The sequence below is a fragment of the Leuresthes tenuis genome, unplaced genomic scaffold (genome assembly GCF_036924035.1).
Source record: "Leuresthes tenuis unplaced genomic scaffold, fLeuTen1.0.hap1 SCAF_3, whole genome shotgun sequence".
Taxonomy (NCBI): Eukaryota; Metazoa; Chordata; class Actinopteri; order Atheriniformes; family Atherinopsidae; genus Leuresthes; species Leuresthes tenuis.
The window spans coordinates 39,661,133-39,688,594 of NW_027325357.1; the positions used below are offsets into that span (position 1 = coordinate 39,661,133).

The 27,462-nt window shown below is 40.7% G+C and overlaps 7 non-coding genes across 7 annotated transcripts; all 7 read left to right on the forward strand.

Moving 5' to 3' along the window:
* The first annotated feature begins 8,726 nt into the window (after positions 1-8,726).
* Positions 8,727-8,917, forward strand: LOC140304281 (U2 spliceosomal RNA). The gene has a single exon (XR_011915273.1). It is a non-coding gene; the product is annotated as a U2 spliceosomal RNA (small nuclear RNA).
* Positions 8,918-9,331: 414 nt separating this feature from the next.
* Positions 9,332-9,445, forward strand: LOC140304255 (U5 spliceosomal RNA). Its single transcript, XR_011915249.1, has one exon. It is a non-coding gene; the product is annotated as a U5 spliceosomal RNA (small nuclear RNA).
* Positions 9,446-9,745: 300 nt separating this feature from the next.
* LOC140304276 (U2 spliceosomal RNA) lies at positions 9,746-9,936 on the forward strand. Its single transcript, XR_011915269.1, has one exon. It is a non-coding gene; the product is annotated as a U2 spliceosomal RNA (small nuclear RNA).
* Positions 9,937-10,324: 388 nt separating this feature from the next.
* On the forward strand, positions 10,325-10,438 carry LOC140304257 (U5 spliceosomal RNA). The gene has a single exon (XR_011915250.1). It is a non-coding gene; the product is annotated as a U5 spliceosomal RNA (small nuclear RNA).
* A 300-nt stretch (positions 10,439-10,738) lies between these two features.
* Positions 10,739-10,929, forward strand: LOC140304280 (U2 spliceosomal RNA). The gene has a single exon (XR_011915272.1). It is a non-coding gene; the product is annotated as a U2 spliceosomal RNA (small nuclear RNA).
* Positions 10,930-11,343: 414 nt separating this feature from the next.
* Positions 11,344-11,458, forward strand: LOC140304258 (U5 spliceosomal RNA). The gene has a single exon (XR_011915251.1). It is a non-coding gene; the product is annotated as a U5 spliceosomal RNA (small nuclear RNA).
* Positions 11,459-11,739: 281 nt separating this feature from the next.
* Positions 11,740-11,930, forward strand: LOC140304252 (U2 spliceosomal RNA). Its single transcript, XR_011915247.1, has one exon. It is a non-coding gene; the product is annotated as a U2 spliceosomal RNA (small nuclear RNA).
* The last annotated feature ends 15,532 nt before the right edge of the window (positions 11,931-27,462 follow it).

The window sequence follows — 27,462 nt, forward strand, 5'->3', positions numbered from 1 at the left end:
GACAGAAACAGACAGACACAGACGGACACAGAAAAACACAGACGGACACAGACAAACACAGACAAACACAGACAAACACAGACAGACACAGAAAAACACAGATAAACACAGACAGACACAGACAACACAGAGAGACACAGACAGACACAGAGAGACACAGACAGACACACACCAACACAGACGGACACAGATAAACACAGACAGACACAGAAAAACACAGACAGACACAGACAAACACAGAAAGAAACGGACAAACACAGACAGACAAAGACAAACAGAGACAGACAGATAGACAGACAGACAAACACAGATAAACACAGACAAACACAGACAGACACAGACAAACACAGATTAACACAGACGGACACAGACAAACACAGAGAGACAGAGACAGACACAGAGAGACACAGACGGACACAGATAAACACAGACAGACAGAGACAAACACAGACAGACACACATAAACACAGACGGACACAGACAAAAACTGACAGACAAAGACAAACACAGACAAACACAGACGGAAACAGATGGACACAGACGAACACAGACAAACACAGACAAACACAGACAGACACAGACAAACACAGACGGACACAGAAAAATACAGACAGACACAGACAAACACACACAGACACACATAAACACAGACGGGCACAGACAAACACAGACAGACGCAGAAAAACACAGACGGACACAGACAAATACAGAAAAACACAGACAAACACAAACAAACACAGACGGACACAGACAGACACAGACAAACACACACAAACACAGAAAAACACAGACGGAAACAGACAAAAACAGACAGACACAGAAAAAAACAGACGGACACAGACAAACACAGAGAGACACAGCCGGACACACACAAACACAGACAAACGCAGACAAACACAGACAAACACAGACAGACACAGAAAAACACAGATAAAAACGGCCGGACACAGCCAAACACAGACAGAAAAAGACGGACACAGAAAAACAGAGACGGACAGAGAAAACACAGACAAACACACACAAACACAGACAAACACAGACAAAAACAGAAAACACAGACAAACACAGACAAACGCAGACAGACACAGACAAACACAGAGAAACACAGACATATACAGACAAACGCAGACAGACACACACAAACACAGACACACACAGAAAACACAGACAAACACAGACAGACACAGAAAAACACAGACAGACACACATAAACACAGACGGACACAGACAAAAACTGACAGACAAAGACAAACACAGACGGACACAGACAAACACAGAAAGAAACGGACAAACACAGACAGACAAAGACAAACACAGACAGACAGATAGACAGACAGACAAACACAGACGGACACAGACAAACACAGAGAGACACAGACAGACAGAGAGAGACACAGACAAACTAAGACAGACACAGACCAACACAGACGGACACAGATAAACACAGACAGACACAGACAAAAACTGACAGACAAAGACAAACACAGACAAACACAGACGGAAACAGATGGACACAGACAAACACAGACAAACGGAGACGGACACAGACAGACACAGACAAACACAGACAAACGCAGACGGACAAAGACAGACAAGGACAAAAACAGACAAACACAGATAAACACAGACGGACACAGAGAAACCCAGACAGACACAGACAAACACAGACGGACACAGACAAACACAGACAGACACAGATTGACAAAGACAAACACAGAGAGACACAGACAGAAAGAGACAGACACAGACGGACACAGAAAAACACAGACGGACACAGACAAACACAGACAAACACAGACAGACACAGAAAAACACAGATAAACACAGACAGACACAGACAACACAGACAGACACAGAAAAACACAGATAAACACAGACGGACACAGACAAACACAGACGGACACAGACAGATACAGAGAGACACAGACAAACACAGACAGACACAGACAAACACAGACAAACACAGATTGAAGAAGACAACCACAGATAAACACAGCCGGACACAGCCAAACACAGACAGAAACAGACGGACACAGAAAAACACAGAAGGACACAGACAGACACAGACAAACACAGTAAGATACAGACAAACACAGACAGACACAGACAAACACAGAGAAACACAGACATATACAGACAAACAAAGATAAACACAGACATACACAGACAAACACAGACTGACACAGACGGACACAGACAAACACAGACGGACACAGAAAGATACAGAGAGACACAGACAAACACAGACAGACACAGACAGAAACAGACGGACACAGAAAAACAAAGACGGACAGAGAAAACACAGACAAACACACACAAACACAGACAAACACAGACAGACACAGAAAAACACATATAAACACAGACGGACACAGACAGACACACACAAACACAGACGGACACAGACAGACACAGACAAACACAGATAGATACAGACAAACACAGACGGACACAGACAAACACAGACAGACACAGACAGATAAAGACAAACACAGACAAACACAGACGGACACAGACAAACACAGACAAACACAGACAGACACAGAAAAACACAGATAAACACAGACAGACACAGACAACACAGAGAGACACAGAAAAACACAGATAAACACAGACGGACACAGACAAACACAGACGGACACAGACAGATACAGAGAGACACAGACAAACACAGACAGACACAGACAAACACAGACAAACACAGATTGAAGAAGACAACCACAGATAAACACAGCCGGACACAGCCAAACACAGACAGAAACAGACAGAAACAGACGGACACAGAAAAACACAGACGGACACAGACAGACACAGACAAACACAGTAAGATACAGACAAACACAGACAGACACAGACAAACACAGAGAAACACAGACATATACAGACAAACAAAGATAAACACAGACATACACAGACAAACACAGACGGACACAGACAAACACAGACAGACACAGACAAACACAGATAAACACAGACGGACACAGACAAACACAGACGGACACAGAAAGATACAGAGAGACACAGACAAACACAGACAAACACAGATTGACGAAGACAAACAAAGAGAGACACAGCCGGACACAGCCAAACACAGACAGACACAGACAGAAACAGACGGACACAGAAAAACAGAGACGGACAGAGAAAACACAGACAAACACACACAAACACAGACAAACACAGACAGACACAGAAAAACACAGATAAACACAGACGGACACAGACAGACACAGACAAACACAGATAGATACAGACAAACACAGACGGACACAGACAAACACAGACAGACACAGACAGATAAAGACAAACACAGACAAACACAGACGGACACAGACAAACACAGACAAACACAGACGGACACAGACAAACACAGACAAACACAGACAGAAACGGACAAACACAGACGGACACAGACAAAAACTGACAGACAAAGACAAACACAGACAAACACGGACAAACACAGACAAACACAGACAAACACAGACGGAAACAGACGGACACAGACAAACACAGACAAACACAGAGAAACACAGACAGACACAGACAAACACAGACAGACACAGCCAAACACAGATAGACACAGACAGAAAAAGACGGACACAGAAAAACAGAGACGGACAGAGAAAACACAGACAAACATACACAAACACAGACAAACACAGACAGACACAGAAAAACACAGATAAACACAGATAAACACAGACAGACACATACAGACACAGACGGACACAGACAAACACAGACAAACACAGACAAACACAGACGGACACAGACAGACACAGACAGACACAGACAAACCTAAACGGACACAGACATATACAGACAGACACAGACAGACTCAGACAAACACAGACAAACGCAGGCAAACACAGACGGACACAGACAAACACAGACGGACACAGACAGACACAGACAAACACTGACGGACACAGACAAACACAGAGAGACACAGACAGGCACAGAGAGACAAAGACAGACACAGACCAACACAGACGGACACAGATAAACACAGACAGACTAAGAAAAACACAGACAGACACAGACAAACACAGAAAGAAACGGACAAACGCAGACAGACAAAGACAAACAAGGACAGACAGATAGACAGACAGACAAACACAGATAAACACAGACAAACACAGACAGACACAGACAAACACAGATTAACACAGACGGACACAGAGAAACCAAGACAGACACAGACAAACACAGACGGACACAGACAAACACAGACAAACACAGACAGACAGAGATGGACAAAGACAAACACAGAGAGACACAGACAGAAACAGACAGACACAGACGGACACAGAAAAACACAGACGGACACAGACAAACACAGACAAACACAGACAAACACAGACAGACACAGAAAAACACAGATAAACACAGACAGACACAGACAACACAGAGAGACACAGACAGACACAGAGAGACACAGACAGACACACACCAACACAGACGGACACAGATAAACACAGACAGACACAGAAAAACACAGACAGACACAGACAAACACAGAAAGAAACGGACAAACACAGACAGACAAAGACAAACAGAGACAGACAGATAGACAGACAGACAAACACAGATAAACACAGACAAACACAGACAGACACAGACAAACACAGATTAACACAGACGGACACAGACAAACACAGAGAGACAGAGACAGACACAGAGAGACACAGACGGACACAGATAAACACAGACAGACAGAGACAAACACAGACAGACACACATAAACACAGACGGACACAGACAAAAACTGACAGACAAAGACAAACACAGACAAACACAGACGGAAACAGATGGACACAGACGAACACAGACAAACACAGACAAACACAGACAGACACAGACAAACACAGACGGACACAGAAAAATACAGACAGACACAGACAAACACACACAGACACACATAAACACAGACGGGCACAGACAAACACAGACAGACGCAGAAAAACACAGACGGACACAGACAAATACAGAAAAACACAGACAAACACAAACAAACACAGACGGACACAGACAGACACAGACAAACACACACAAACACAGAAAAACACAGACGGAAACAGACAAAAACAGACAGACACAGAAAAAAACAGACGGACACAGACAAACACAGAGAGACACAGCCGGACACACACAAACACAGACAAACGCAGACAAACACAGACAAACACAGACAGACACAGAAAAACACAGATAAAAACGGCCGGACACAGCCAAACACAGACAGAAAAAGACGGACACAGAAAAACAGAGACGGACAGAGAAAACACAGACAAACACACACAAACACAGACAAACACAGACAAAAACAGAAAACACAGACAAACACAGACAAACGCAGACAGACACAGACAAACACAGAGAAACACAGACATATACAGACAAACGCAGACAGACACACACAAACACAGACACACACAGAAAACACAGACAAACACAGACAGACACAGAAAAACACAGACAGACACACATAAACACAGACGGACACAGACAAAAACTGACAGACAAAGACAAACACAGACGGACACAGACAAACACAGAAAGAAACGGACAAACACAGACAGACAAAGACAAACACAGACAGACAGATAGACAGACAGACAAACACAGACGGACACAGACAAACACAGAGAGACACAGACAGACAGAGAGAGACACAGACAAACTAAGACAGACACAGACCAACACAGACGGACACAGATAAACACAGACAGACACAGACAAAAACTGACAGACAAAGACAAACACAGACAAACACAGACGGAAACAGATGGACACAGACAAACACAGACAAACGGAGACGGACACAGACAGACACAGACAAACACAGACAAACGCAGACGGACAAAGACAGACAAGGACAAAAACAGACAAACACAGATAAACACAGACGGACACAGAGAAACCCAGACAGACACAGACAAACACAGACGGACACAGACAAACACAGACAGACACAGATTGACAAAGACAAACACAGAGAGACACAGACAGAAAGAGACAGACACAGACGGACACAGAAAAACACAGACGGACACAGACAAACACAGACAAACACAGACAGACACAGAAAAACACAGATAAACACAGACAGACACAGACAACACAGACAGACACAGAAAAACACAGATAAACACAGACGGACACAGACAAACACAGACGGACACAGACAGATACAGAGAGACACAGACAAACACAGACAGACACAGACAAACACAGACAAACACAGATTGAAGAAGACAACCACAGATAAACACAGCCGGACACAGCCAAACACAGACAGAAACAGACGGACACAGAAAAACACAGAAGGACACAGACAGACACAGACAAACACAGTAAGATACAGACAAACACAGACAGACACAGACAAACACAGAGAAACACAGACATATACAGACAAACAAAGATAAACACAGACATACACAGACAAACACAGACTGACACAGACGGACACAGACAAACACAGACGGACACAGAAAGATACAGAGAGACACAGACAAACACAGACAGACACAGACAGAAACAGACGGACACAGAAAAACAAAGACGGACAGAGAAAACACAGACAAACACACACAAACACAGACAAACACAGACAGACACAGAAAAACACATATAAACACAGACGGACACAGACAGACACACACAAACACAGACGGACACAGACAGACACAGACAAACACAGATAGATACAGACAAACACAGACGGACACAGACAAACACAGACAGACACAGACAGATAAAGACAAACACAGACAAACACAGACGGACACAGACAAACACAGACAAACACAGACAGACACAGAAAAACACAGATAAACACAGACAGACACAGACAACACAGAGAGACACAGAAAAACACAGATAAACACAGACGGACACAGACAAACACAGACGGACACAGACAGATACAGAGAGACACAGACAAACACAGACAGACACAGACAAACACAGACAAACACAGATTGAAGAAGACAACCACAGATAAACACAGCCGGACACAGCCAAACACAGACAGAAACAGACAGAAACAGACGGACACAGAAAAACACAGACGGACACAGACAGACACAGACAAACACAGTAAGATACAGACAAACACAGACAGACACAGACAAACACAGAGAAACACAGACATATACAGACAAACAAAGATAAACACAGACATACACAGACAAACACAGACGGACACAGACAAACACAGACAGACACAGACAAACACAGATAAACACAGACGGACACAGACAAACACAGACGGACACAGAAAGATACAGAGAGACACAGACAAACACAGACAAACACAGATTGACGAAGACAAACAAAGAGAGACACAGCCGGACACAGCCAAACACAGACAGACACAGACAGAAACAGACGGACACAGAAAAACAGAGACGGACAGAGAAAACACAGACAAACACACACAAACACAGACAAACACAGACAGACACAGAAAAACACAGATAAACACAGACGGACACAGACAGACACAGACAAACACAGATAGATACAGACAAACACAGACGGACACAGACAAACACAGACAGACACAGACAGATAAAGACAAACACAGACAAACACAGACGGACACAGACAAACACAGACAAACACAGACGGACACAGACAAACACAGACAAACACAGACAGAAACGGACAAACACAGACGGACACAGACAAAAACTGACAGACAAAGACAAACACAGACAAACACGGACAAACACAGACAAACACAGACAAACACAGACGGAAACAGACGGACACAGACAAACACAGACAAACACAGAGAAACACAGACAGACACAGACAAACACAGACAGACACAGCCAAACACAGATAGACACAGACAGAAAAAGACGGACACAGAAAAACAGAGACGGACAGAGAAAACACAGACAAACATACACAAACACAGACAAACACAGACAGACACAGAAAAACACAGATAAACACAGACGGACACAGACAGACACAGACGGACACAGACAAACACAGACGGACACAGAAAAACACAGACAGACACAGACAAACACACACAGACACACATAAACACAGACGGGCACAGACATACACAGACAGACGCAAAAAAACACAGACGGAAACAGACGGACACAGACAAACATACACAAACACAGACAAACACAGACAGACACAGAAAAACACAGATAAACACAGACGGACACAGACAGACACAGATGGACACAGACAAACACAGACGGACACAGAAAAACACCGACAGACACAGAAAAACACAGACGGAAACAGACGGACACAGAAAAATACAGACAAACACAGACAAACACAAACAAACACAGACGGACACAGACAGACGCAGACAGACGCAGAAAAACACAGACGGACACAGAAAAACACAGACGGACTCAGACAGACACAGACGGACACAGAAAAACACAGACGGACACAGACAGACACAGACAGACACAGTAAGATACAGACAAACACAGACAGACACAGACAAACACAGAGAAACACAGACATACACAGACAAACACAGACGGACATAGACGGACACAGACAAACACAGACAGACACAGACAAACACAGATAAACTTTTAAAAGGTCTGAAGAGTGCTCAGTGTAGCGGAGGTGCAAAGTGACACACTGGCCACCTATGGCCATAAAAAGAACACCGCTACAAGTGCGCATTGTGCCATGAAGGGCCCTCGGACGTGAACCAGTGGACAGTTATCGCGTCTCGGCCTTTTGGCTAAGATCAAGTGTAGTATCTGTTCTTATCAGTTTAATATCTGATATGTCCTCTATACAAAGACTACATATTAAATGGATTTTTAGCAATAGGAGTTGAAAAAGGAGATTTCTCCGTTCACTCCAAGCATCGACCCGGTACTGCAGTGCCGCTGAGAACGGTGTGTTCTTCTCTGCTCTTGTGAAAAAGCAAACCGCGGTGCAGGATGGAAGTTTCAGGGAGCCAAAGATGAAACTTTCTTTTAGTCTGCTGAGAAAAGAGAGTGAATGCGAAGTAGACTTTAACACGGCTCTGGGAGCGAGCCAAGTGCGGGCTAACCGGGAGAATTGCTTGAAAGAAACGCGACACCGAATGAGCGGTCAGAACAAAGCCTCAATACGGTGTTCCCGTGGTGTTTTTGTTGCTGCCTTGTCTTTTTGCACAGAGTAAAAGACAAGGCAGCGATCGAATAGGGCCCGATTGTTCTTACTTGGTCAGCCGAGGAGCAAGGGGGGGCAGCAAGCGTCTCAACCAAGCAAAGCTCACCATGGGGAAGGTGGCTATGCCAACTAGCCTGATGCCCTGCTCCCGCAGTGACGGATAATCGTACTCTGGTTTCTCTTCATAACGTACAAGTCTTTCGCCTTTTACTAAAGACTTCCGTGGAGAGCAGCACTAATGAGTTGTTTCTATTTTTGGCAGGCTTTACCTTTGCGGGTGAAGCCCTTTCTGTCTGTGCAAAAGAAATCTTGTTACTGTGCAGAGTGACTTCTCTGAGTAGAGTCGCCTTACTTGTTGCGACTGTGCCGATGTTCGAAGCTGGAGTGCAAAGTCGTTGCTTGAATGGTGCTCGCTGGAGCGTGCGGGAGTGCAAAGTTACACCATTTAAGAGGGCTGAAGAGTGCTCAGTGCGGCGGAGGTGCAAAGTGACACTCTGGCCACCTATGGCCATAAAAAGAACACCGCTACAAGTGCGCATTGTGCCAGGAAGGGCCCTCGGACGTGAACCAGTGGACAGTTATCGCTTCTCGGCCTTTTGGCTAAGATCAAGTGTAGTATATGTTCTTATCAGTTTAATATCTGATATGTCCTTTATACGAAGACTACATATTAAATGGATTTTTAGCAATAGGAGTTGAAAAAGGAGCTTGCTCCGTTCACTCCAAGCATCAACCCGGTACTGCAGTGCTGCTGGGAACGGTGCGCTCTTCTCTGCTCTTGTGAAAAAGCAAACAGCGGGGCAGGATGGAAGTTTCTTTTAGTCTGCTGAGAAAAGAGAGTGAATGCGAAGTAGACTTTAACACGGCTCTGGGAGCGAGCCGAGTGCGGGCTAACCGGGAGAATTGCTTGAAAGAATGCGACACCGAATGAGCGGTCAGAACAAAGCCTCAATACGATGTTCCCGTGGTGTTTGTGGCTGCCTTGTCTTTTGCACAGAGTAAAAGACAAGGCAGCCATTTAATAGGGCCCGATTGTTCGTACTTGGTCAGCCGAGGAGCAAGGAGGGGGCAGCAAGCTTCTCAACCAAGCAAAGCTCACCATGGGGAAGGTGGCTATGCCAACTAGCCTGATGCCCTTCTCCCGCAGTGACGGATAATCGTACTCTGGTTTCTCTTCATAACGTACAAGTCTTTCGCCTTTTACTAAAGACTTCCGTGGAGAGCAGCACTAATGAGTTGTTTCTATTTTTGGCAGGCTTTACCTTTGCGGGTGAAGCCCTTTCTGTCTGTGCAAAAGAAATCTTGTTACTGTGCAGAGTGACTTCTCTGAGTAGAGTCCCCTTACTTGTTGCGACTGTGCCGATGTTCGAAGCTGGAGTGCAAAGTCGTTGCTTGAATGGTGCTCGCTGGAGTGTCCGGGAGTGCAAAGTTATACCATTTAAAAGGGCTGAAGAGTGCTCAGTGCAGCGGAGGTGCAAAGTGACACACTGGCCACCTATGGCCATAAAAAGAACACCGCTACAAGTGCGCATTGTGCCAGGAAGGGCCCTCGGACGTGAACCAGTGGACAGTTATTGCTTCTCTGCCTTTTGGCTAAGATCAAGTGTAGTATCTGTTCTTATCAGTTTAATATCTGATATGTCCTCTATACAAAGACTACATATTAAATGGATTTTTAGCAATAGAAGTTGAAAAAGGAGCTTGCTCCGTTCACTCCAAGCATCGACCCGGTACTGCAGTGCCGCTGGGAATGGTGTGTTCTTCTCTGCTCTTGTAAAAAAGCAAACAGCGGTTCAGGATGGAAGTTTCAGGGAGCCAAAGATGAAACTTTCTTTTAGTCTGCTGAGAAAAGAGAGTGAATGCGAAGTAGACTTTAACACGGCTCTGGGAGCGAGCCGAGTGCGGGCTAACCGGGAGAATTGCTTGAAAGAAACGCGACACCGAATGAGCGGTCAGAACAAAGCCTCAATACGGTGTTCCCGTGGTGTTTTTGTTGCTGCCTTGTCTTTTGCACAGAGTAAAAGACAAGGCAGCGATCGAATAGGGCCCAATTGTTCTTACTTGGTCAGCCGAGGAGCAAGGGGGGGGCAGCAAGCGTCTCAACCAAGCAAAGCTCACCATGGGGAAGGTGGCTATGCCAACTAGCCTGATGCCCTGCTCCCGCAGTGACGGATAATCGTACTCTGGTTTCTCTTCATAACGTACAAGTCTTTCGCCTTTTACTAAAGACTTCCGTGGAGAGCAGCACTAATGAGTTGTTTCTATTTTTGGCAGGCTTTACCTTTGCGAGTGAAGCCCTTTCTGTCTGTGCAAAAGAAATCTTGTTACTGTGCAGAGTGACTTCTCTGAGTAGAGTCGCCTTACTTGTTGCGATTGTGCCGATGTTCAAAGCTGGTGCTCGCTGGAGCGTGCGGGAGTGCAAAGATACCATTTAAAAGGGCTGAAGAGTGCTCAGTGCAGCGGGTGGGCGGAGGTGCAAAGTGACACTCTGGCCACCTATGGCCATAAAAAGAACACCGCTACAAGTGCGCATTGTGCCAGGAAGGGCCCTCGGACGTGAACCAGTGGACAGTAATCGCTTCTCGGCCTTTTGGCTAAGATCAAGTGTAGTATCTGTTCTTATCAGTTTAATATCTGATATGTCCTCTATACGAGGACTACATATTAAATGGATTTTTAGCAATAGGAGTTGAAAAAGGAGATTTCTCCGTTCACTCCAAGCATCGACCCGGTACTGCAATGCCGCTGGGAACGGTGCGCTCTTCTCTGCTCTTGTGAAAAATCAAACAGCGGTGCAGGTAAAAACCAGGGAAGAAAAGGCTCGAAAGCCCGACTATACACCATCAAAAGCGGGAGCTGAGGTGTTCAGCTGCAAGAAGGTCTGAATGTCCATCAATAATTGCTAGAAAACATGAAAGAAAATTTTCGAATATCAAACCGCACATGATCATAAGCGGGAGAGGAGGTGTTCAGCTGCAAGAAGGTGTGAATGTCCACTCATAATTACTGAAAAATGAGTAAGAAAAGGTGCGAATGCCCAACCATACATCATCAAAAGCAGGAGTGGATGTGTTCGGCTACAAGAAGGTGTGAATGTCCGACCATAGTTTGTAAAAGGCGGGTAAGAAAAGGTTCAAATGCCCGAACATACACCATCAAAAGAGAGAGCGGAGGTGTTCCGCTGTAAGAAGGTGTGAATGTCCGACCATAGTTTGTAAAAGGCGGGTAAGAAAAGGTTCAAATGCCCGAACATACACCATCAAAAGAGAGAGCGGAGGTGTTCCGCTGTAAGAAGGTGTGAATGTCCGACCATAGTTGGTAAAAAGCGGGTAAGAAAAGGTTAAAATACCCGACTGTACACAATAAAAAGAGGGAGCGGAGTTGTTCAGCTAAGAGAAGGTGTGAAAGTCCGACCATGGTTTGTAAAAAGCGGGTAAGAAAAGGTTCGTATGCCCGAATATACACCATCAGAAGCGGAGGTGTTCGGCTGCAAGAAGGTGTGAATGTCCGACTAAAGTTTGTAAAAAGCGGGTAAGACAAGGTGCGAATGCCTGACAATGTATGATCAAAAGCAGCAGCGGAGGTGTTCAGCTGCAAGAAGGTCTAAATGTCCATCAATAATTGCTAGAAAACATGAAAGAAAATTTTCGAAAATCAAACCGCACATGATCATAAGTGGGAGAGGAGGTGTTCAGCTGCAAGAAGGTGTGAATGTCCACCCATAATTCCTGAAGAATGGGTAAAAAAAAGGTGCGAATGCCCAACCATACATCATCAAAAGCAGGAGTGGATGTGTTCGGCTACAAGAAGGTGTGAACGTCCAACCAAAGTTTGTAAAAAGCAGTTAAGAAAAGGTTCGAATATCCAACCAAACATAATCAAAAGCGGGAGTAGAGCTGTTCGACTGCAAGTAGGTGTGAATGTCAGATCATAATTTGTAAAAAGCTGATGAGAAAAGGTGAGAATGCCCGACTATACACCATCAAATGCGGGAGCGGAGTTGTTCGGCTGTGAGTAGGTGTGAATCTCCGACCATAATTGCTGAAAAATATGTTAGAAAAGGTAAGAATGCCGGTCCATATATCATCAAAAGCGAGAGAGGTGGTGTTCGGCTGCAAGTAGGTGTGAATGTCCAACCATAATTACTCACAAACGGGTAAGAAAAGGTAGTATTGCCAGACCATACATGATCAAAACAGGGAGCGGAGGTGGTTCAGCTGCAAGAACGTGTGAATGTCCGACTAAAGTTCAAATATATTAACAAAAGCGGGAGGAGAGGTCTTCGGATGAGAGTGGTTGAGAATTTCCAACCATAATCTATAAAATGCGGTGAAAGAAAAGGTGTGATAGAACACTAAAAGGTGGAGCGGAAGTTTTCCGCTGCAAGAAGGTGTGAATGTCCGACTATATTTGGTGAAAAGCAAGTGAAGCAAGGTCTGAATGCCCAACCTTACATCATCAAAAGCGAGATCAGAGGTGTTTGGCTGCAAGAAGGCCATAGTTTGCCAAAAGCGGGTAAGGTGCGAATGACTGACTAAATATCAACAAAAGTGGGGGCGGAGGTCTTCGGATGCAAGTGGGTGTGAATATCCCACCATGCAAGTATGGTGGAGAGGAAGCTGTGAATGGCCGACCATAGTTTGCAAAAAGCGGGTGAGAAAAGGTGCGAATGTCCAACCGTACATGATCAAAACAGGGAGTGGAGGTGTTTGGCTGCGACAAGGTGTGAATGTCCACCCATAATTAATGAAAAGCGGGCAACAAGTAGGTTTGAATGCCCAACCATACATCATCAAAAGCAGGAGTGGATGTGTTCGGCTACAAGAAGGTTTGAATGTCCGAGCATAGTTTGTAAAAAGCGGGTAAGAAAAGGTTCGAATGCCCGAAAAATACACCATCAAAAGAGGGAGCGGAGGTGTTCCGCTGTAAGAAGGTGTGAATGTCCGACCATAGTTGGTAAAAAGCGGGTAAGAAAAGGTAAGAATGCCGGTCCATACATCATCAAAAGCGGGAGAGGTGGTGTTCGGCTGCAAGATGGTGTGAAAGTCCAACCATGGTTTGTAAAAAGCGGGTAAGAAAAGGTTTGAATGCCCGAATATATATACACCATCAAAAGCGGAAGCGGAGGTGTTCAGCTGCAAGAAGGTGTGAACGTCCGACCAAAGTTTGTAAAAAGCAGTGAAAAGCGAGAAAAAGCTTTTCGTGAGTTCTGCATGATTTGGGATTTTGCTTATAAAATGCATTCCTTCACTCAAACTATGTTAAAACTGATTTGTCCTTCATATTTACCATGTCTAGAAAGATTTAAACAAAAAAAACAACGTTGTACTTTGCAGTAAAAGAATGAGCAAATCTAAAGTTTCAGGAATCCGAGTATAAGCTTGCTTTCATGAGTTCTGCACGATTTCGGATTTTGCTATAAAATGAATTGCTTTGCTCAAACCAAGTTAAAACTGCTTTGTCCTTCCATACTTATCAATGTCGAGATAGATTTAAACAAAACAAAAAACCACGTTGTACTTTGCAATATAAGAAAGAGCAACACTGAAGGATCAGGAATCCGAGAATAAGCTTTTCATGTGTTCTGCATGTTTTGGGATTTTGTTTTAAAATTAATTCCTTCACTCAAACTATGTTAAAACTGCTTTGTCCTTCATAGTTATCCATGTCTAAAAATGTTTGAAGCATAAACTTCCTCATATTACCCTGAATGAGAAAGAACCATACTTGTGATTAAGCCATACATTCCTTTTGAGGAGTTCTGCATGATTTGGGATTTTGCTATTAAATAAATTCCTTCACTCAAACCAAGTGGAAACTGCTTTTGCCTTCATATTTATCAATGTCTAGATCGACTTCAACAAAGAACAACGTTGGACTTTGCAGTAGAAGAAGTTGAAATCGATCTAGACATTGATAAATATGAAGGACAAAGCAGTTTCCACTTGGTTTGAGTGAAGGAATGAATTTTATAGCAAAATCCGAAATCATGCATAACTCCTCAAAAGGAACGTATTGCTCAACCAAAGGGATGGTCCTTTCTCATTCAGGGTAATATGAGGAACTTTATGCTTGATACATTTTTAGACATGGATAACTATGAAGGACAAAGCAATTTTAACTTGGTTTGAGCAAAGCAATTCATTTTATAGGAAAATCCGAAATCGTGCAGAACTCATGAAAGTAAGCTTTTTCTCGGATTGCTGATCCTCCAGTGTTGCTCTTTCCTATACTGCAAAATACAACCTTGTTCTTTGTTGAAATCGATCTAGACATTGATAAATATGAAGGACAAAGCAGTTTCCACTTGGTTTGAGTGAAGGAATTTTATAGCTAAATCGAAAATCATGCATAACTCCTCAAAAATTTTATAGCAAAATCCCAAATCAAGTAGAACGTATGAAAATAAGCTTATTCTGGGATTCCTGATCCTTCAGTGTTGCTCTTTCTCTCTACTGCAAAATACAATGTTGTTCCTTGTTGCAGTCGATCTAGACATTGATAAATATGGAAGGACAAAGCAGTTTTAACTTCGTTTGAGTGAAGGAATTCATTTTATAGCAAAATCCGAAATCGTGCAGAACTCATGAAAGCAAGCTTATTCTCGGATTCCTGAAACTTTAGATTTGCTCTTTCTTTTACTGCAAAGTACAACGTTGTTTTTTGTTGAAATCTATCTAGACATTGATAAATACCAGCCGAACATCTCTGCTAACGCTTTTGATAATTTATGGTTCGGCATTGGTAAATGGTAAACGGACTTGTACTTGTATAGCGCTTTTCTAGTCTAGCTGACCACTCAAAGCGCTTCACTACATGCTGCATTCACCCCACTCACACACATTCATACAGCACGTCTTAAGATATAACTACGTGCTTTCTAAGCATTCACACACATTCATACCCCCAATGATACACTGGGGGAGCAACGTGGGGTTCAGTGTCTTGCCCAAGGACGCTTCGACATGTATCCTGGGGAAGCCAGAGTCGAACCACCGACCTTCCGATTGGTGGGCGACTGCTCTTCCTCCTGATCTACATTCTTACCTTTTCTTACCCGCTTTTTACAAATTATGATCTGACATTCACACCTACTTGCAGTCGAACACCTCCTCTCCCGCTTATGATCATGTGCGGTGTGATATTTGAAAATTTTCTTTCATGTTTTCTAGCAATTATTGATAGACATTCAGACCATCTTAAAGCGGAGCTCCTCCGCTCCCTCTTTTGATGGTGTTTGTTCGGGCATTCGAACCTTTCCTTACCCGCTTTTTACAAACTATGCTCGGACATTCAAACCTTCTTGTAGCCGAACACATCCATTCCTGCTTTTGATGATGTATGGTTGGGCAGTCGCACCTTTTCTTAACCATTTTTCAGTAATTATTGGTGGACATTCAGACCTTCTGGCAGCTGAACACCTCCGCTCCCGCTTTTGATGGTGTATAGTCGGGCTTTCAAACCTTTTCTTACCCGGTTTTTACAAATTATGGTTGGACATTCAGACCTTCTTTCAGCCCGACAATGTATGATCAAAAGAGGGAGTGGAGCCTCTTTTGATCATACATTGTCGGGCATTCGCACCTTTTCTTACCCGCTTTTTACAAACCATGGTCGGAGTCTCACACCTTTTAGTAGCCGAACAACTCCGCTCCCGCTATTGATTGTGTACAGTCGGGAATTTTAACCTTTTCTTACCCGCTTTTTACAAACTATGGTCAGACATTCAAAACTTCTTGTAGCCGAACACATCCACTCCTGCTTTTGATCATGTATGGTTTGACATTCGCACCTTTTCTCACCCGCTTTTTACTATGGTCGTCCATTCACAGCTTCCTCTCCACCATACTTGTATGGTGGGATATTCACACCCACTTGAATCCGAAGACCTCCACCCCCACTTTTGTTGATATTTAGTCGGTCATTCGCACCTTACCCGCTTTTGGCAAACTATGGCCTTCTTGCAGCCAAACACCTCTGATCTCGCTTTTGATGATGTAAGGTTGGGCATTCAGACCTTGCTTCACCTGCTTTTCACCAAATATAGTCGGACATTCACACCTTCTTGCAGCCGAACACTTCTGCTCCACCTTTTAGTGTTCTATCACACCTTTTCTTTCACCGCATTTTATAGATTATGGTTGGAAATTCTCACCCACTCTCATCCGAAGACCTCTCCTCCCGCTTTTGTTAATATATAGTCGGGCATTCGAACCTTTTCTTACCCGCTTTTTACAAATTATGGTCGAACATTCACACCTACTTGCAGCCGAATACTTCCGCTCCACCTTTCAGTGATGTATGGTTGGCATTTGCACCTTTTCTTAGCCTCTTTTTATATTGATTGCTGAAGATTAAGTTGTTCTTTCTCAAACTACAAAATTTTTTTAATTGTTGAAACTTGATTTGACGTGGATAAATAAGGAGGACAAACAGTTTTAAGTCAGGCTGATAGAAGGACTTAATTTTATAGCAAAATCTGTATTTCGTCATATGTCGAGAGATGCTTATTGCTGAAGAAGTTCTTTCTCATTCTACAAAGTACAACGTTGTTTATCGTTCAAACTTGATTAGACATGAATAAATATGAAGGACAAAGCAGACACAAAGCTTTCATTCACGTAGCTTATAACTCTATTTTAAACAGTCAGTACACAGACACCAAGCTTTCATTCATGTAGCTTATAACTGTATTTTAAACAGTCGGTACACAGACACCAAGCTTTCATTCACGTAGCTTATAACTGTATTTTAAACAGTCGGTACACAGACACCAAGCTTTCATTCACGTAGCTTATAACTGTATTTTAAACAGTCGGTACACAGACACCTAGCTTTTATTCAAGTAGCTTATAACTGTATTTTAAACAGTCAGTACACAGACACCAAGCTTTAATTCTTGTAGCTTATAACTGTATTTTAAACAGTCAGTACACAGACACCAAGCTTTCATTCACGTAGCTTATAACTGTATTTTAAACAGTCAGTACACAGACACCAAGCTTTCATTCACGTAGCTTATAACTGTATTTTAAACAGTCGGTACACAGACACCAAGCTTTCATTCACGTAGCTTATAACTGTATTTTAAACAGTCGGTACACAGACACAAAGATTTCATTCACGTAGCTTATAACTGTATTTTAAACAGTCGGTACACAGACAGCAAGCTTTCATTCACGTAGCTTATAACTGTATTTTAAACAGTCGGTACACAGACACCAAGCTTTCATTCACGTAGCTTATAACTGTATTTTAAACAGTCAGTACACAGACACCAAGCTTTCATTCACGTAGCTTATAACTGTATTTTAAACAGTCAGAACACAGACACCAAGCTTTCATTCACATAGCTTATAACTGTATTTTAAACAGTCAGTAAACAGACACCAAGCTTTCATTTACGTAGCTTATAACTGTATTTTAAACAGTCAGAAAACAGACACCAAGCTTTCATTCACGTAGCTTATAACTGTATTTTAAACAGTCGGTACACCGACACCAAGCTTTCATTCACGTAGCTTATAACTGTATTTTAAACAGTCAGAACACAGACAGCAAGCTTTCATTCACGTAGCTTATAACTGTATTTTAAACAGTCAGAACACAGACACAAAGATTTCATTCACGTAGCTTATAACTGTATTTTAAACAGTCAGAACACAGACACCAAGCTTTCATTCACGTAGCTTATAACTGTATTTTAAACAGTCGGTACACAGACACCAAGTTTTCATTCACGTAGCTTATAACTGTATTTTAAACAGTCAGTACACAGACACCAAGCTTTCATTCACGTAGCTTATAACTGTATTTTAAACAGTCGGTAAACAGACACAAAGCTTTCATTCACGTAGCTTATAACTGTATTTTAAACAGTCAGAAAACAGACACCTAGCTTTCATTCACGTAGCTTATAACTGTATTTTAAACAGTCAGAACACAGACACCAAGTTTTAATTCACGTAGCTTATAACTGTATTTTAAACAGTCAGTACACAGACACCAAGCTTTCATTCACGTAGCTTATAACTGTATTTTAAACAGTCGGTACACAGACACCAAGCTTTCATTCACGTAGCTTATAACTGTATTTTAAACAGTCGTACACAGACACCAAGCTTTCATTCACGTAGCTTATAACTGTATTTTAAACAGTCGGTACACAGACACCAAGCTTTCATTCACGTAGCTTATAACTGTATTTTAAACAGTCGGTACACAGACACCAAGCTTTCATTCACGTAGCTTATAACTGTATTTTAAACAGTCAGAAAACAGACACCAAGTTTTAATTCACGTAGCTTATAACTGTATTTTAAACAGTCAGAACACAGACACCAAGTTTTAATTCACGTAGCTTTTAACTGTATTTTAAACAGTCAGAACACAGACACCAAGTTTTCATTCACGTAGCTTATAACTGTATTTTAAACAGTCAGTACACAGACACCAAGCTTTCATTCACGTAGCTTATAACTGTATTTTAAACAGTCAGAACACAGACACCAAGCTTTCATTCTCGTAGTTTATAACTGTATTTTAAACAGTCAGTACACAGACACCAAGCTTTCCTTCACGTAGCTTATAACTGTATTTTAAACAGTCGGTACACAGACACCAAGCTTTTATTCACGTAGCTTATAACTGTATTTTAAACAGTCGGTACGCAGACACCAAGCTTTTATTCACGTAGCTTATAACTGTATTTTAAACAGTCAGTACACAGACACCAAGTTTTAAATCACGTAGCTTATAACTGTATTTTAAACAGTCAGAACACAGACACCAAGCTTTCATTCACGTAGCTTATAACTGTATTTTAAACAGTCAGTACACAGACACCAAGTTTTCATTCACGTAGCTTATAACTGTATTTTAAACAGTCGGTACACAGACACAAAGCTTTCATTCACGTAGCTTATAACTCTATTTTAAACAGTCAGAACACAGACACAAAGATTTCATTCACGTAGCTTATAACTGTATTTTAAACAGTCAGTACACAGGCACCAAGCTTTCATTCACGTAGCTTATAACTGTATTTTAAACAGTCGGTACACAGACAGCAAGCTTTCATTCACGTAGCTTATAACTGTATTTTAAACAGTCGGTACACAGACACCAAGCTTTCATTCACGTAGCTTATAACTGTATTTTAAACAGTCAGAACACAGACACCAAGCTTTCATTCACGTAGTTTATAACTGTATTTTAAACAGTCAGTACACAGACACCAAGCTTTCCTTCACGTAGCTTATAACTGTATTTTAAACAGTCAGAACACAGACACCAAGTTTTAATTCACGTAGCTTTTAACTGTATTTTAAACAGTCAGAACACAGACACCAAGTTTTCATTCACGTAGCTTATAACTGTATTTTAAACAGTCAGTACACAGACACCAAGCTTTCATTCACGTAGCTTATAACTGTATTTTAAACAGTCAGAACACAGACACCAAGCTTTCATTCTCGTAGTTTATAACTGTATTTTAAACAGTCAGTACACAGACACCAAGCTTTCCTTCACGTAGCTTATAACTGTATTTTAAACAGTCGGTACACAGACACCAAGCTTTTATTCACATAGCTTATAACTGTATTTTAAACAGTCAGTACACAGACACCAAGTTTTAATTCACGTAGCTTATAACTGTATTTTAAACAGTCAGAACACAGACACCAAGCTTTCATTCACGTAGCTTATAACTGTATTTTAAACAGTCAGTACACAGACACCAAGTTTTCATTCACGTAGCTTATAACTGTATTTTAAACAGTCAGTACACAGACACCAAGCTTTCATTCACGTAGCTTATAACTGTATTTTAAACAGTCGGTACACAGACACAAAGCTTTCATTCACGTAGCTTATAACTCTATTTTAAACAGTCAGAACACAGACACAAAGATTTCATTCACGTAGCTTATAACTGTATTTTAAACAGTCAGTACACAGACACCAAGCTTTCATTCACGTAGCTTATAACTGTATTTTAAACAGTCGGTACACAGACAGCAAGCTTTCATTCACGTAGCTTATAACTGTATTTTAAACAGTCGGTACACAGACACCAAGCTTTCATTCACGTAGCTTATAACTGTATTTTAAACAGTCAGAACACAGACACCAAGCTTTCATTCACGTAGTTTATAACTGTATTTTAAACAGTCAGTACACAGACACCAAGCTTTCCTTCACGTAGCTTATAACTGTATTTTAAACAGTCGGTACACAGACACCAAGCTTTAATTCTTGTAGCTTATAACTGTATTTTAAACAGTCAGAACACAGACACCAAGCTTTCATTCACGTAGTTTATAACTGTATTTTAAACAGTCAGTACACAGTAACCAAGCTTTCCTTCACGTAGCTTATAACTGTATTTTAAACAGTCGGTACACAGACACCAAGCTTTTATTCACGTAGCTTATAACTGTATTTTAAACAGTCGGTACACAGACACAAGGCTTTCATTCACGTAGCTTATAACTGTATTTTAAACAGTCGGTACACAGACACCAAGCTTTAATTCTTGTAGCTTATAACTGTATTTTAAACAGTCAGTACACAGACACCAAGCTTTCATTCACGTAGCTTATAACTGTATTTTAAACAGTCGGTACACAGACACCAAGCTTTAATTCTTGTAGCTTATAACTGTATTTTAAACAGTCAGTACACAGACACCAAACTTTCATTCACGTAGCTTATAACTGTATTTTAAACAGTCAGAACACAGACACCAAGTTTTAATTCACGTAGCTTATAACTGTATTTTAAACAGTCAGTACACAGACACCAAGTTTTCATTCACGTAGCTTATAACTGTATTTTAAACAGTCAGTACACAGACACCAAGCTTTCATTCACGTAGCTTATAACTGTATTTTAAACAGTCGGTACACAGACAGCAAGCTTTCATTCACGTAGCTTATAACTGTATTTTAAACAGTCGGTACACAGACACCAAGCTTTCATTCACGTAGCTTATAACTGTATTTTAAACAGTCAGTACACAGACACAAAGCTTTCATTCACGTAGCTTATAACTGTATTTTAAACAGTCAGAACACAGACACCAAGCTTTCATTCACATAGCTTATAACTGTATTTTAAACAGTCAGAAAACAGACACCAAGCTTTCATTTACGTAGCTTATAACTGTATTTTAAACAGTCAGAAAACAGACACCAAGCTTTCATTCACGTAGCTTATAACTGTATTTTAAACAGTCGGTACACAGACAGCAAGCTTTCATTCACGTAGCTTATAACTGTATTTTAAACAGTCAGAACACAGACACAAAGATTTCATTCACGTAGCTTATAACTGTATTTTAAACAGTCAGAACACAGACACCAAGCTTTCATTCACGTAGCTTATAACTGTATTTTAAACAGTCGGTACACAGACACCAAGTTTTCATTCACGTAGCTTATAACTGTATTTTAAACAGTCAGTACACAGACACCAAGCTTTCATTCACGTAGCTTATAACTGTATTTTAAACAGTCGGTAAACAGACACAAAGCTTTCATTCACGTAGCTTATAACTGTATTTTAAACAGTCAGAAAACAAACACCTAGCTTTCATTCACGTAGCTTATAACTGTATTTTAAACAGTCAGAACACAGTCACCAAGTTTTAATTCACGTAGCTTATAACTGTATTTTAAACAGTCAGAACACAGACACCAAGCTTTCATTCACGTAGCTTATAACTGTATTTTAAACAGTCGGTACACAGACACCAAGTTTTCATTCACGTAGCTTATAACTGTATTTTAAACAGTCAGTACACAGACACCAAGCTTTCATTCACGTAGCTTATAACTGTATTTTAAACAGTCGGTAAACAGACACAAAGCTTTCATTCACGTAGCTTATAACTGTATTTTAAACAGTCAGAAAACAGACACCTAGCTTTCATTCACGTAGCTTATAACTGTATTTTAAACAGTCAGAACACAGACACCAAGTTTTAATTAACGTAGCTTATAACTGTATTTTAAACAGTCAGTACACAGACACCAAGCTTTCATTCACGTAGCTTATAACTGTATTTTAAACAGTCAGAACACAGACACCAAGTTTTAATTCACGTAGCTTATAACTGTATTTTAAACAGTCAGAACACAGACACCAAGCTTTCATTCACATAGCTTATAACTGTATTTTAAACAGTCAGAACACAGACACCAAGCTTTTATTCACGTAGCTTATAACTGTATTTTAAACAGTCGGTACACAGACACCAAGCTTTCATTCACGTAGCTTATAACTGTATTTTAAACAGTCGTACACAGACACCAAGCTTTCATTCACGTAGTTTATAACTGTATTTTAAACAGTCGGTACACAGACACCAAGTTTTAATTCACGTAGCTTATAACTGTATTTTAAAAAGTCTGAACACAGACACCAAGCTTTCATTCACGTAGCTTATAACTGTATTTTAAACAGTCAGTACACAGACACCAAGCTTTCATTCACGTAGCTTATAACAGTATTTTAAACAGTCGGTACACAGACACAAAGCTTTCATTCACGTAGCTTATAACTGTATTTTAAACAGTCGGTACACAGACATCAAGCTTTCATTCACGTAGCTTATAACTGTATTTTAAACAGTCGGTACACAGACACCAAGCTTTCATTCACGTAGCTTATAACTGTATTTTAAACAGTCAGTACACAGACACCAAGCTTTCATTCACGTAGCTTATAACTGTATTTTAAACAGTCGGTACACAGACACCAAGGTTTCATTCACGTAGCTTATAACTGTATTTTAAACAGTCAGAACAAAGACACAAAGATTTCATTCACGTAGCTTATAACTGTATTTTAAACAGTCAGAACACAGAGACTAAGTTTTAATTCACGTAGCTTATAACTGTATTTTAAACAGTCAGAACACAGACACCAAGCTTTCATTCACGTAGCTTATAACTGTATTTTAAACAGTCAGTACACAGACACCAAGCTTTCATTCACGTAGCTTATAACTGTATTTTAAACAGTCAGTACACAGACACCAAGCTTTCATTCACGTAGCTTATAACTGTATTTTAAACAGTCGGTACACAGACACCAAGCTTTCATTCACGTAGCTTATAACTGTATTTTAAACAGTCGTACACAGACACCAAGCTTTCATTCACGTAGTTTATAAATGTATTTTAAACAGTCGGTACACAGACACCAAGCTTTCATTCACGTAGCTTATAACTGTATTTTAAACAGTCAGTACACAGACACCAAGCTTTCATTCACGTAGCTTATAACAGTATTTTAAACAGTCAGTACACAGACACCAAGCTTTCATTCACGTAGCTTATAACTGTATTTTAAACAGTCGGTACACAGACACCAAGCTTTCATTCACGTAGCTTATAACTGTATTTTAAACAGTCAGTACACAGACACAAAGCTTTCATTCACGTAGCTTATAATTGTATTTTAAACAGTCAGTACACAGACACCAAGCTTTCATTCACGTAGCTTATAACTGTATTTTAAACAGTTGATACACAGACACCAAGTTTTCATTCACGTAGCTTATAACTGTATTTTAAACAGTCAGTACACAGACACCAAGTTTTCATTCACGTTGCTTATAACTCTATTTTAAACAGTCAGAACACAGACACCAAGCTTTCCTTCACGTAGCTTATAACTGTATTTTAAACAGTCGGTACACAGACACCAAGCTTTCATTCACGTAGCTTATAACTGTATTTTAAACAGTCAGTACACAGAGAGCAAGTTTTCATTCACGTAGCTTATAACTGTATTTTAAACAGTCAGTACACAGACACCAAGCTTTCATTCACGTAGCTTATAACTGTATTTTAAACAGTCAGTACACAGACACCAAACTTTCATTCACGTAGCTTATAACTGTATTTTAAACAGTCAGAACACAGACACAAAGATTTCATTCACGTAGCTTATAACTGTATTTTAAACAGTCAGTACACAGACACCAAGCTTTCATTCACGTAGCTTATAACTGTATTTTAAACAGTTGATACACAGACACCAAGTTTTCATTCACGTAGCTTATAACTGTATTTTAAACAGTCAGTACACAGACACCAAGCTTTCATTCACGTAGCTTATAACTGTATTTTAAACAGTCGGTACACAGAGACCAAGCTTTCATTCACGTAGCTTATAACTGTATTTTAAACAGTCAGTACACAGACACCAAGCTTTCATTCACGTAGCTTATAACTGTATTTTAAACAGTCAGTAAACAGACACCAAGCTTTCATTCACGTAGCTTATAACTGTATTTTAAACAGTCAGAAAAAAGACACCAAGCTTTCATTCACGTAGCTTATAACTGTATTTTAAACAGTCGGTACACAGACACCAAGCTTTCATTCACGTAGCTTATAACTGTATTTTAAACAGTCAGTACACAGACACAAAGCTTTCATTCACGTAGCTTATAATTGTATTTTAAACAGTCAGAACACAGACACAAAGATTTCATTCACGTAGCTTATAACTGTATTTTAAACAGTCAGAACACAGACACCAAGCTTTCATTCACGTAGCTTATAACTGTATTTTAAACAGTCAGAACACAGACACCAAGCTTTCATTCACATAGCTTATAACTGTATTTTAAACAGTCAGAACACAGACACCAAGCTTTCATTCACGTAGCTTATAACTGTATTTTAAACAGTCAGTACACAGACACCAAGCTTTCATTCACGTAGCTTATAACTGTATTTTAAACAGTCAGTACACAGACACCAAGCTTTCATTCACGTAGCTTATAACTGTATTTTAAACAGTCGGTACACAGACACCAAGCTTTCATTCACTTAGCTTATAACTGTATTTTAAACAGTCGTACACAGACACCAAGCTTTCATTCACGTAGTTTATAACTGTATTTTAAACAGTCGGTACACAGACACCAAGCTTTCATTCACGTAGCTTATAACTGTATTTTAAACAGTCAGTACACAGACACCAAGCATTCATTCACGTAGCTTATAACAGTATTTTAAACAGTCAGTACACAGACACCAAGCTTTCATTCACGTAGCTTATAACTGTATTTTAAACAGTCAGTACACAGACACCAAGATTTCATTCACGTAGCTTATAACTGTATTTTAAACAGTCAGTACACAGACACCAAGCTTTCATTCACGTAGCTTATAACTGTATTTTAAACAGTTGATACACAGACACCAAGTTTTCATTCACGTAGCTTATAACTGTATTTTAAACAGTCAGTACACAGACACCAAGCTTTCATTCACGTAGCTTATAACTGTATTTTAAACAGTTGATACACAGACACCAAGTTTTCATTCACGTAGCTTATAACTGTATTTTAAACAGTCAGTACACAGACACAAAGCTTTCATTCACGTAGCTTATAACTGTATTTTAAACAGTCGGTACACAGACACAAAGCTTTCATTCACGTAGCTTATAACTGTATTTTAAACAATCGGTACACAGACACAAAGATTTCATTCACGTAGCTTATAACTGTATTTTAAACAGTCAGTACACAGACACCAAGCTTTCATTCACGTAGCTTATAACTGTATTTTAAACAGTCGGTACACAGACAGCAAGCTTTCATTCACGTAGCTTATAACTGTATTTTAAACAGTCGGTACACAGACAGCAAGCTTTCATTCACGTAGCTTATAACTGTATTTTAAACAGTCGGTACACAGAGACCAAGCTTTCATTCACGTAGCTTATAACTGTATTGTAAACAGTCAGTACATAGACACCAAGCTTTCATTCACGTAGCTTATAACTGTATTTTAAACAGTCAGTAAACAGACACCAAGCTTTCATTCACGTAGCTTATAACTGTATTTTAAACAGTCAGAAAAAAGACACAAAGCTTTCATTCACGTAGCTTATAACTGTATTTTAAACAGTCGGTACACAGACACCAAGCTTTCATTTACGTAGCTTATAACTGTATTTTAAACAGTCGGAACACAGACACCAAGTTTTAATTCACGTAGCTTATAACTGTATTTTAAACAGTCAGAACACAGACAACAAGCTTACATTCACGTAGCTTATAACTGTATTTTAAACAGTCGGTACACAGACACAAAGCTTTCATTCACGTAGCTTATAACTGTATTTTAAACAGTCGGTACACAGACACAAAGCTTTCATTCACGTAGCTTATAACTGTATTTTAAACAATCGGTACACAGACACAAAGATTTCATTCACGTAGCTTATAACTGTATTTTAAACAGTCAGTACACAGACACCAAGCTT